The sequence below is a fragment of the Urocampus carinirostris genome, chromosome 5 (assembly GCF_059441175.1).
Source record: "Urocampus carinirostris isolate Australia breed hairy pipefish chromosome 5, RoL_Ucar_1.0, whole genome shotgun sequence".
In the NCBI taxonomy this organism is placed as follows: Eukaryota; Metazoa; Chordata; class Actinopteri; order Syngnathiformes; family Syngnathidae; genus Urocampus; species Urocampus carinirostris.
Window position 1 is genome coordinate 24,060,170 of NC_142353.1, and position 12,647 is coordinate 24,072,816.

Consider the following 12,647-nt stretch of genomic DNA (forward strand, 5'->3'; position numbering starts at 1 on the left):
TCACAATTTCATTATATCATATAGCTGTAAGCTGAAGCAACAGTGTAGTAGTTCCAGGTTCAGTTAAGTATGTATAGACTTTATAACTAGAGTTTACAGTCAGGGTGTCACACCAACATGCCCGTTTTGGCAGTAGGTCACTAAGATATCCTTTAAATGAAAGTTCATTAAAATATGTGTCTTCACTGTTGAGATACTTTATGATGAAAATCCACAGAAAACACTCAAAACACCCTCAACGCCAGCAAACCACTCAGAGCAATTTAATTGGGTGAGCGGTAGAGGTAGGTGGATCCCTGCATTCAGCGCAAGACACTTACGTCGCTCCCTCACTTAGTGAAGTATGCGCTGAAGGTAAATACGGCAATATCCTTAAATGTTTGCTGTAATTTGTGACATTTTAACAAAATAACTTTGCTTGCAAGGCTTTGATGCCAAGTCCTTAGCTTGGCCTTTTGATGCTAGGTCCTTAGCTTGGCCTGATGCTAGGTCCTTAGCTTGGCCTTAGCTTGGCCTTTTGATTTTTGCATTCCGGAGATGGAATAAGAGCTTGCTCTGTCCACTCCACGCATCGGCCCGGTATTGCAGTACCTCCGGGAACGGTGCATTCGCAATGATCGCAACAAGGCTTTAGGGCTAGGACCTTAGCTTAGCCTTTTGGCTGAGAGTAAGTGTCCCGGCTCCTAGGCTTTGTAGCGTATAATGAACTGACCGATAATGGATAATAAATAACGAAGATAGAACAATAACCCTTAAAAACCCCAAAACCCCCCCGCACCTTGTTTTGACACCATTGTTTAGGACAAAAATGACAGCCAAAATGAGCCTTAAAACTCTTAGATGACTGAGGGAGGGAGACAAATTTAATTGGTATATATTTTTATTTGGGGAAACAGGGTATGGCATTATTATTGTTTCATAGATTTAATCAAACCATCAAATAATACAGTAAAATTGTAAATAGTAAATGGTCTGCATTTGTATAGCGCTTTTCAAGTCAATGAAGACCTCCCAAAGCATTTTACAATGTGATTCACACTTACCCATTCACACACACACTCACACACCAATAGCACCCTTGCAGCCATGAAAGGCGCCGACTTGCTTATTGGGGACAGTGACATAAAATGTGCAGAAGAATTAACTTTCTTATGGAGAGCAGGTTTGGCGTTTTTGTTGAATTCTGTCTTTAAATATATGGTGTGGATCTATCACAAAAAATGTTTAAATATTTTTGCTCTTATGGCTTTTTGGGTCAAAAAAGTTCCCGACCCCTGCTAAAGAAGATTGGATTTGGCTGCTTAGGGTGGTCGGTGGTCGAAAGCTGTAATAACCAATTTGGCTGCCATAAGTTGAAAGGGATGCCACAGAAAAAATAAAATCAGATTTTTATAGAGTTTGTTGCTATTAATTAGTGGAGCCTCCTCACAAAACCTAGCGCAAGACAGTCACGGAGACCTCAAGTACAATTGTGTACATTTTCACAAAAATCGGTTGAGCTATTTTGGAGCATATAAATGACATACAAACACAGCCAGCTAGATAGCTAGATAGCTAGATCGATAGAAAGATAGATAGATAGAATATGAGATTACAAAGTTTAGACGGATAGATCAAATACATTTAGATTTATATAACATCATCCTCACATAAAGAGAGCTCTAATTATTGTCGGCCATCTTGATGCTAAGGGTATCCAAATGGTGCATTTTGGTCACTTTGAGCCTACGCATTTAAATCAATATACTTTTTTTTTTTTTATTAATTACCTTTCTTTCACCACTATGAGGCCCTAGATAATACACACTGTACGTCTAAATACTCAAAGGTTAAAAAATCTGTATCTGTTTTACATGAGGTTCACCTACAGGGAGCTGACATCGTCCTGCTGCTACGGGTACCTCCATTTACCAAAAACCTTACTGAAGGCTGGAAAAAATAATTCTACTGTTTGGCCTCATAGTCTTTCTTTTGATTTGTAGCACTTGTTTTCATTTGCATGACAAAATACAGTAACATCTAGTGGTCAAACATTACACACTGTCCCTTTAAAAATGTACATTTGCATGATATTTAGTGGAATTTTGCTTATGATTCGTATCAATTTTTCAAATATTTTTGTACTGATAAACGTTTTTTCTCCTTCATTTTTTACCTTTGGGATTTGCTAGATAATACACACTGTCCCTTTAAAACATCACCATTTATGCAGTTTACTTATATTTGGGTCAGGCTTAAATACACTTTAACACCTGCTGTTGATCATTACATTCTTTGGGAGTTAACCTTTAACAACTTTATGTCCTTAAATGAACACACAAACACACACAGACAGACACACACATGCAAACACATCCGAGATACGCTTTATTAACCTTCGGCACACAGTCACCAGTTCTGGGACGATCCTGTTTTAGGGGGATTCATGTTGCAAGTCCTCCTCATAGTTTATCAACAGGTTCAAAGTGCAAGTTTGGGGTGAGGGGGAGGCCTCCCTTCTACAGGATTTAGTCGTGTTCAATGAATCCAATAAACTGAATGGCTGTGCGCCATATGAGCATCAACCACGTTGAGATGTAAAAAAGTTTATTTTCAATTCTTTAAATCAATAATGTTCTGTTTTTCTTTTTTATTACAATGCAATTTTTAACCACTAGGAGGCAGTGAATGATGCATACTGTCATTTTAAGTGCAACCCTAACGGATTATTGAATAAATTATTACTGATCTAATCTAATCTAAATCTATCTATCTATCTATCTATCTATCTATCTATCTAATCTAAATTTATTTACGTGTTTATATGTTTTATTTACGTGTGTGTGTGTGTGTTCATATGTGGTTTATAGTCTCTGAAAGGGCTAGAATGATTTCTGTGAAAATGTACGTATTTGTACTTAAGGACTCTGGGAGTGTTTTTAACTAGGCTTAGTCTTAAGGCACGTCCCAAAAATATCATCAAAATTGATGTACATGGAGTAAACATGGTGTTATGGATTGCCTCAGACAAGACAAGGGTATCTGTTCCTCCTCCAAACAAGACTGCAGCCTTCAGAACCTGCTGGAGACAAGCGACCGGTGCTGGAATGTTGATCATTGTGGTAAATTGAGGCCGATCCACCTTTGACCAGTTGAATTTGTCTCATCTCATCTCATCTCATTAGCTGCACCGCTTATCCTCAGTAGGGTCGCGGGGGCGCTGGAGCCCATCCCAGCAATCATCGGGTAGTGGGCAGGGGACACACTGAACTGGTTGCCAGCCAATCGCAGTGCACACAGGGACAGACAACTCGTTCGCTCATTCACACCTAAGGACAATTTGGACCGGCCAATCCACCTGAAATGCATGTCTTTGGATTGTGGGAGGAAACCGGAGTGCCCGGAGGAAACCCACGCTAGCACGGGGAGAACATACAAACTCCGCACGGGAAGTCCGGTGGCTGGATTTGAACCCACACAGAAGGTTCCAAGACCTTAGAACTGTGCCGCACACGCGCTGACCACTGCGCCACCGTGCTGCCCCAGTTGAATTTGTATTCTTGAACTAATCTCTTACTTTTGTCTGAATGTCCTCCTTGCCAAAGACCAGTGTCTCAAGTCCCACACTCACCCCAAATTCCCCACCCCCTTTATCAGATCCTGGAAGACTTCCTTTGGATTTGTATTTCATATTGTATGATTTCAGTGAATGCTGTCCTGTGATGTCCTGGTCTATTTCCTGGGTGCCTGGCACATTTGTACTATATATAGTATTCAAATCATAACATGTGACCGGATGTTGCCGGGCATTCTACTTGGTCGTCTTGGTTTGCTGAAACGTGCGCTACAATTGGCTATTGGGCCTAGCCGGTGCGCTGATAGGCGTGATGAAATCTTTTTTTTTGTAGCCATTCGCTTCTTTCACATGGTGTGGGAAGCTGCACTTCAGCAAGCTGTTACCAGGTGGCGAAAGGGATATGAGTACCATACACTAACAACCCTAACAAACTCGCCCAAGGAGAATGCCCAGCAACGCCTCTGTGCTTGTTTAGCTTAAGCCCTAAATACGTTTTCAGTTTTTTTAGCCAAAGCCAGCGTTTTTGGGGGAAAAATCATCAATGTAAAGCACCAAAGCAGTTTAAAAGTTGAAATTAGGTTTCTTAAGGGAGGGGACCGCGGATGTGTGCAAACAAGAGTTGAAGACTGTGTTGGAAAACATCCGACGAGCTGATAAAGTTATGGTTACCTCTTTACACATTGATATTTTTTGGCCTTTTGAATTGTCACATCTTGATAACAGAAGACTTGCATTTATTCTCCCTAAAAACATGCACGCGTAAAATTCCTCTATGTGCATCCCAGTTAACAGGTCCTAATTATTCTTTAATGTTTTCTATTGAAAGGGTTGCCTCACTCTGCAACATTTTAACCCCCACGCCCTGGTCTGGTCCAATCATAGCTCGAGTTGCTCAAAGAACTGCCCATAAATTGTGAGTTTGTTAACCACAGAAGGCCAAGAGGGGGTTATTGTAGGTGGACGGTGGGTCAGGACATAAAACCAAGATAAGGGATTGTTTATTTTCTTGTCTGAATTTATCCTCAAGCCATGAATGCAGGTTAAATTTAACCCAACCCAGTTACTTTGGTGATTTATTCTCCGCAGGTAGCCTGCTCCAGACCAATCTAAAAATCAGGCTAAGAGTATCCTCGGAGACGCATTTAGCACTTCTGTCAATCATGTAAAAAAAAAAGAATGCATCCTACTGCATTCCCATGGAAATTCTCGATATGTTGCAGTTTGTGAATTATTCTGCATTACAATTTTACATGTCGGCTAAATGAGAGGTGTGAAAGTCAGTCCTCGAGAGATGCATGTCGTGCATGTTTTTGGCAAGCAGCTTGCTAACAATTTGAAAAATTGTACTACCCGAGATAAAGAAGAGAAACCTCCCAAAATATGCTTACCTCTGGGCTATATTGTTATCTAATGAAGCCAGAGCAAAATTTCGCAACGTGTCGGGCCTAAAATGTCAATCATTGCGTTCAGGTTGGGCTTCTCTCTTGCTGACTTTTTTTTAAATCCACCTGGCATTGTTCTCTGTTGTCTTGATGATGTACTGCTTCTCTAGTTCATGGTCCAATTATTATAGCGGCTTTAAATTTTTCCATCAACTTTAAAATACGAGTGAAATTTATGGTTAAACTAACCTATGCAGACACAGAAAGATTACATATGTAAACGTTCATACTGTCTTGTAAAACTTAGATTTTGTTGCAAAAGACAGGCTTTATGTGTTGCGTGTCTGCGACCTTCGCATGCCTGCTCGCACAGTCCACGTTGCCGATACCCTGCGCAGACCTAGAGAATGGTGCATGTGGCGAGCCCAAACCACCACACCTTCTACCGAGTTCTCACAAACACAATATGAGAGTTCGGGTTCGCCTTAGGCTCACTCCTGCAAATCAATTACCGGTAGTGCAACTTTTGTCAAAATGTCCGTCTAGAAATGCCTTGGACAGTAAATCTGGGACCTAATCCATCTCTTCTCCTCCTCCAGCCATCGTGTGTTGACAAAAACTTTAATAAAATCAATAAAAAAATATACTTGCTTTTGCATTTCTCTTCGGTTGGCACGATCACTTTGCTGCATCAGTGCCCCAAGAGTAGCAAGAGTTGTCTTACGCCTTCTAGCTGTCAGGACCAGGACAGGAAACAGGAAGCAGAACCAACTTGCGTAACGTTACTCACAGTTTTTTGGGGACAAGAGGAATGAGCGCAAACTCGATCCGGGGATCGTTGGTCGCGGAAACAGATTGATCAGAACGAGGAAGTGGTCAAAATCAAACAGATCGGGGCGAGAACAAAACAGGAGCAAAACACAGGCAAAAACGAAGATTCACAGGGCTTGGCCAAACAAGAGCAAAAAACACAGGCAAAAATGTAGATTCACATGGCTTGACGTATCACAACAGAGTTTAACAGGAGCTTCGCAGACGCTCCAAAACCAGGCCTCTCACAAGACAACGTTTAAGTAGTCAGGGAGCAATCTGTCAATGCGTTTTAGCTGGTATCCATGGGCGGGGCCAATTGGGCACCGTGGCAACCGTGACAGAACCTGTCGCCACACGGCGGGTACCAATCGGTCGCCATGGCAACCATGACACCAGCAGGCCTTAGTGTCGTCAACTCGAATTCTGACTGGCGAAACCAACAGCTTTATTGCTGACCTTGGCAATGAGTAATGGCTATAATGTTGTTAAATGCTTGAATATGAAAGCAAACATCTGGAAGGAGCGCGTATTTTGCGAATTACTTTAGGTTTTCTTTATTTTTGTTGCTGCTCAATGTCATTGCCCTCGTTTTCATGGCAGTTTTGTTACAGTGCACTATTCTTTTTCATTCACAAACACAGCACTAATATGATAACTTAAGCCAGTTTCTAAGCGCTATGCTGCAAACAATTTATGCCTTTTATCATGGTAGTCTTCTGCTTAAGTCAGATAACTCGGATGATACAAGATCCAAGCTCCAAGCGTTCCATGCGAATCTAAACAGCAAAGATGACTGATCGCGGAAATTTTTTAAATTTACTCATTAAAAAACATTTGGACCTCCAGCAAACCTGTCATCTTGTAAGCGCTCAAACTGTGGAGGAAAAACAACGGCCAAGATCAAAAACACACAGATAAATATACAGTAAACTCGGTTAATCCGGATTCGGTTTGTCCGGATCTTTGCGAAATCCGGATAAAAGTAAGGTCCGGATGATTTTTAATATATTTCGTACCCAAAAAAAAAACATGCACATCCCGGATTTTAGAATCGTTTTTCTGGTCGGTGGTTGGAGAACTTCCACTTCCCACTTTTCTGGAATGCAGTGTAATACCTTTAATTTTCTCTTTAGATTGTTTAGTACATTTTTACCCTGCCATGTCTAATCCTGTTGCAATGTCTCACAACGTTGATATAAATGACAATACATTCAATTCAATTTAAACAGGGGAAAACTGTCACGAGACGTGGTGGCGTGGAAGGGGACCGGACCAGAACGGAGGCGGGAGGCATGAAGGGAGAACTCAAATGCGTTGACGATCCATAGGTTTTATTTAATAAAATAAAAGTCGCCCAATACTCCGAGGCAAAACAGAACAATACAGAGTTCCTCCGGCACGAACTCAACAGGACAAGGCATAACAGACTAAAACAGGACAAGGCATAACAGACCGGGATTGTGAAGAATGAGTATTAATGAACCCGCAACCGCAGAGCCCACCATGCAGCCTTAAATACAGACCCACCATTAGTGGAAATGCTTTCAGCTGTTGCCCAGGGGGCGGGGCAGACTGGTCACCAAGGCGACCGTGACAGAGCCCCCCTCTTAAGGGACAGCTCCCGAGGTCCCAAAAAAGAAAAAATTACAACCTCACGCCCCGGAATGGTTCGACGCTCACGATTGGGGCAACCCCGCTCCCTCCTCCGAACACGCAGGAACGGGGAGAGGCAGGCGCCATCTGCGTCGGGCGGATCGGAATCGGCGCTCGGCAGGGGGAAGTCCGGCGGGCAAGCTGGACAGGGGATAACAGACAGGCAGAACCGACGAGAACAGGACAGGCAAAATCAGGGCAGAATCAGAACAGGCAAAATCAGAACAGGTAAACAGGACAGGCCTCTACAGAAGAGTCGCACTCAGGTCAGGCCGATGCAGAAGAGTCGCACTCTGGGGGTTCAGGTTCAGAAGAGTCAGAATCAGGGGGGATCAGATTCAGAAGAGTCAGACTCAGGGGGGAACAGATTCAGAAGAGTCAGACTCAGGGGGGAACAGATTCAGAACAGTCAGACTCAGGGGGGAACAGATTCAGAACAGTCAGACTCAGGGGGGAACAGATTCAGAACAGTCAGACTCAGGGGGGAACAGATTCAGAACAGACAGACTCAGGGGGGAACAGATTCAGAACAGACAGACTCAGGGGGGAACAGATTCAGAACAGACAAGACAGGACAGGAAAGACTGAACAAAATCAGTAAAGGGAGACTCAAGGCAGGCATGGGAGTCGAACAGGCAGGCATGGGAGTCGAACAGGCAGGCATGGGAGTCGAACAGGCAGGCATGGGAGTCGAACAGGCAGGCTTGGGAGTCGAACAGGCAGGCTTGGGAGTCGAACAGGCAGGCTTGGGAGTCGAACAGGCAGGCTTGGGAGTCGAACAGGCAGGCTTGGGAGTCGAACAGGCAGGCTTGGGAGTCGGAGTCGGCCCGACGGGCAGCGGAGTCGGAGTTGGCCCGACGGGCAGCGGAGTCGGAGTTGGCCCGACGGGCAGCGGAGTCGGAGTTGGCCCGACGGGCAGCGGAGTCGGAGTCGGACTTGCACGCAGGGGAGAGGGAATAGCAGGCAATCGGCACGGGAGTCGGGCAGGCAGGCGTCAATTCTTCCTGGGACCCCATTCGAGGCACAGCAAGGGCCACGACGGGCGGGGCCGTGGTTCGAACGGGCAGGGAAGGCCAACTCAGTAGGCGCCTGCCAAACTGCGCACTCCAGCTCTCCAAAAGTCGCGCTGGGATCGTTCGCTGAGTTCAATTGTTGGCGGGTTCATTCTGTCACGAGACGTGGTGGCGTGGAAGGGGACCGGACCAGAACGGAGGCGGGAGGCATGAAGGGAGAACTCAAATGCGTTGACGATCCATAGGTTTTATTTAATAAAATAAAAGTCGCCCAATACTCCGAGGCAAAACAGAACAATACAGAGTTCCTCCGGCACGAACTCAACAGGACAAGGCATAACAGACTAAAACAGGACAAGGCATAACAGACCGGGATTGTGAAGAATGAGTATTAATGAACCCGCAACCGCAGAGCCCACCATGCAGCCTTAAATACAGACCCACCATTAGTGGAAATGCTTTCAGCTGTTGCCCAGGGGGCGGGGCAGACTGGTCACCAAGGCGACCGTGACAAAACAATAAAATGGAGCTGACAGGCACTCTTGGAATTATTTAATGAGTATTTATGGAAAAAATATAATCAAGAACACATGGTTCAGATATGTTTAAAGCCAGCTAACAAGGTCTCCCACTGCAATAAGATTAGACGTGGTGCTTTGAGATAGATATGTTATAAATGACTGAACGAAAATAACGTTTGGATAACTAGGCACAAATGTGTCTTTGTTGACTTGACCCCCAGCCTCCTGTGTGGCTTGCAAAAGCTGTACCTCTGCCCACTGAATGCACTGAGAAAGCCACAAATAAAATACAATCCATATGTTAAACATATCGTGCCCAGTATTTCAAATCAACATTACACCATTGATCCGAAACGCTTATCACATGGGCGACAGCGCATGCTATTGTGCATTGATACTCATATAAACACATTTGGGTGTTGCTTTCACAATTAAATGAATCACCTAAAACTATCATCATGTCCGAGGTGTCGGTCACATAGTACAGAAGTGCGTCAAATAGATAGTTAGAATTCCTTTTGAAACATGAATGATAATTTATCAATTATTTAACCTTGGTGATCTAGAAATAATAAAGGAAAATATAGTACAGAATCAGAATTGACTGGTCATGCATGTCCCTTCTCGGCCATTTGTACCATAAAGGGAAAAACTAAACTCCTGATAGCATCCTTTTATTTGACATCTATAGCCTTTAGTTTGACTGCCACCTGCCGGGCATTAGGAAATCTCCTCCAATCTTTAAGAACATGGCAATGTTTTTTTTGGTTTGAACAAATGTATTAGATAGATAGATAGATAGATAGATAGATACTTTATTCATCCCCGAAGGGAAATTCACTTTTCCAGCAGCATCCCTAAGCTGAGAACAATCGAAAATAACTGAGAACAATCTGACACTAATAACAGAAAACAAACAATGTGAGGTTTGAACAACCCCTCTTGACAATCTCAACAGCAATCAAGCATATTCACAATATTATATTTCAATATGACGTTTAACAGCAAACAAAATGAGAGGTTTGAACAACCATCTAAACAGCCGAGCATATTCACAATACCGTCATGTTCGGCAACACGACGTTTTAACATTTTTTCTGACATTTGTAATGAACAAATTTATTGACACTAATAGCAGCAAACAAACAATATGAGGTTTGAACAACCCTTCTCGAAAATCTTAATAGCAATCAAGCATATTCACAATTTAGTTATATAACATCTTTGTTAGTGTCAATAGATCCGTCCAGGCCAAAGTCGATTGTTTTTTGGTCTGAACAAATCCACCGACACCAACAGCAGCAAAACAAACACGACAATCTCAACAGCAAATAAGCATATTCACAATTTTGTTATATCTGACAATATGACGTGACAATATGACGTTTTAACATTTTTTCCTGACATTTTCAACATCAATTAAACAATTTGCTAGATAGACCAATTCGTTTGCCTGGTTCCTGTAGTGGAGTGAGCGTCCTAAACGCGTTAGGCCGCCTGTTCGAAACCAGACAAATTCACGTTTTAGTCCATAAAATGGCGTGAAAGTATTTTGGAATACAATGTACTTCTTAATAGATAACTTCAAGGACATAGGTTTGATCTTGGCATTGTTGTGGAAATTGTATATTTTTTTAAAGTGTTTACATAATGGTGGTGAGGACAAGACAAAGTTTTCTCGATATTGGTGGGGACATGTCCTTTCCATCCATCCATCCATCCATCCATCCATCCATCCATGTTGACAATGACTGTGTATTGTTTGTTAACGGTACATTCATTGCACACTTCGACATCATTTTAATTCCATTTTTTGTTTTAAATTATACTTTAATTATTTTATATTCTACTTTTATTGTTTATTAATGCAACATCCATTGGAGCGTGGTCATCCTGGAAGGGGGTTTACCTCATGTGCAGTCTATTCTCAAAGTTTCTTAATTTTCCTCATGCTAAGGTTTTTGGGTTTTTCCTTGCCCTCATGTTTTAAATCAGGGGATGGTGTAATAACATGAATCTGTAGTTTGCAATAGTCTGTGGTCTGTGGAGCCCTTTGAGACTCCTTGTGGTTAAGGGCTATAAAAATTAACATGACTTGAATTGACATTATCTGCACCGCTTATCATCAGTAGGGTCGCGGAGTTGCTGGAGCCCACCCCAGCTGTCTTCAGGCAGTGGGCAGAGCACACCCAGACGCAGGGCACACAGAGACAGACAACAAACTTGCTTGGTCACACCTAGGGACAATTTGGACTGGCCAATTAACCTGGAATGCATGTTTTTGGAATGTGGGAGGAAACCGGAGTGCCCGGAGGAAACCCACGCAAGCACGGGGAGAACATGCAAACTCAGCGCAGGAAAGCTGGTAGCTGGATCTGAACCCATTACCCCAGAACCGTGCTGCGGATGTGCTAATCACTCTGCTGCCATGCCGCCTTAATTTCCCTTCTGTCTAATTTAAAACTAAGCCCTTGGATTAAATTTTAGTACCTAATAAATGACATTCCTCTGCCGGATGCTGGGCTTCATTTTTCATGTAGGCTGCATCATGCGTACACAACGTCTGTGTGCCTCTTAACATGGATACATTCAAAAATGGAATCTCCAATCTACATATCAAATCAAGTTGAAAACTCATGCGCACTTGTAATAAATACTTTTGTTTTTTTCTATTAAAATTGTTATAACATTTGCTTATGGTCTGCATTTGGTCTACATTTATATAGCACTTTTCAAGTCCATGAAGACCTCTGTAGTTTTTAAAGTGTTACTGTAGATTTATTTTTGCACTATTTTGTAGTATTTCTGAATTGATTTTTATGTAGTTCTTCCATAGTAGTATTTTTTAGTATATCTGTAGTACTTTTGTTGTATTTCAAAAGTAGATTTTTTGTTGTTGTATATCTGTAGTATTTTTGTAGTATTTTGTATTATCTCCGTTGTATTTTGTAGTATTTCCACATTAGAATGTTTGTTGTATATCTGTTGTATATCTGTAGTATAATTATTCTACAGTGTGACAGTGTGTAGTTTTTGTTTTTTTGTAGTATTTTTGTGATATTTCCATTGGAGAATTTTTGTAGTATCGCTATAGGTGTAATTGGCTGTATTTCCGTTGTAATCCTTTTGTAATAGTATTTTGTAGTAAGATTTCTCTTGTAGTTTCTGTATTATAGTTTATGTATTGGTATTTTCTAGTATTTCAGTAGTAATATAATTAATGTATTTCCAAAGCAGTATTTTAGTATTATTTTTGTAGAAAATTGTAGTATTTCCACGGTACTATTTTTGTCATATTTCTTTAGTATATTTGTAATATTAATGCAGTTGTCTTTTTGTAGTGTTTTTCGAGGAAACAATTCTGTAGTAGCATTTTGTAATAGTAATACTGTAGTAGTATTTTTGTGGTAATTCTATACTTTTTTATTTTCAGAATGAAATCCAAATGATATATGAGGTCCCCTGTTTTCAAGCACCATATTTAATATTTCGTTTTGTAGTTACTGTGTAGTATTTTTGTTGTATTTCTGAAGAAGTATTTTTGAGGGGACAAAGTGACAACCCGGGCCAAAAAGTTAACCACTGTTGGGGGCCCCCTAGTGGTTGCAGCTGCTTAGCTCGCTTATGCCTCCAGTCGGCTCTGCCTGCCATCTCCCAAGGCCTTTGTGCAACATTTCTTCTTTAAAATACGTTTCCATTATGCGCTGAT

The 12,647-nt window shown here is 42.0% G+C and overlaps 1 pseudogene; it reads left to right on the forward strand.

Moving 5' to 3' along the window:
- The first annotated feature begins 438 nt into the window (after positions 1-438).
- On the forward strand, positions 439-613 carry LOC148365829 (U2 spliceosomal RNA; annotated as a pseudogene).
- The last annotated feature ends 12,034 nt before the right edge of the window (positions 614-12,647 follow it).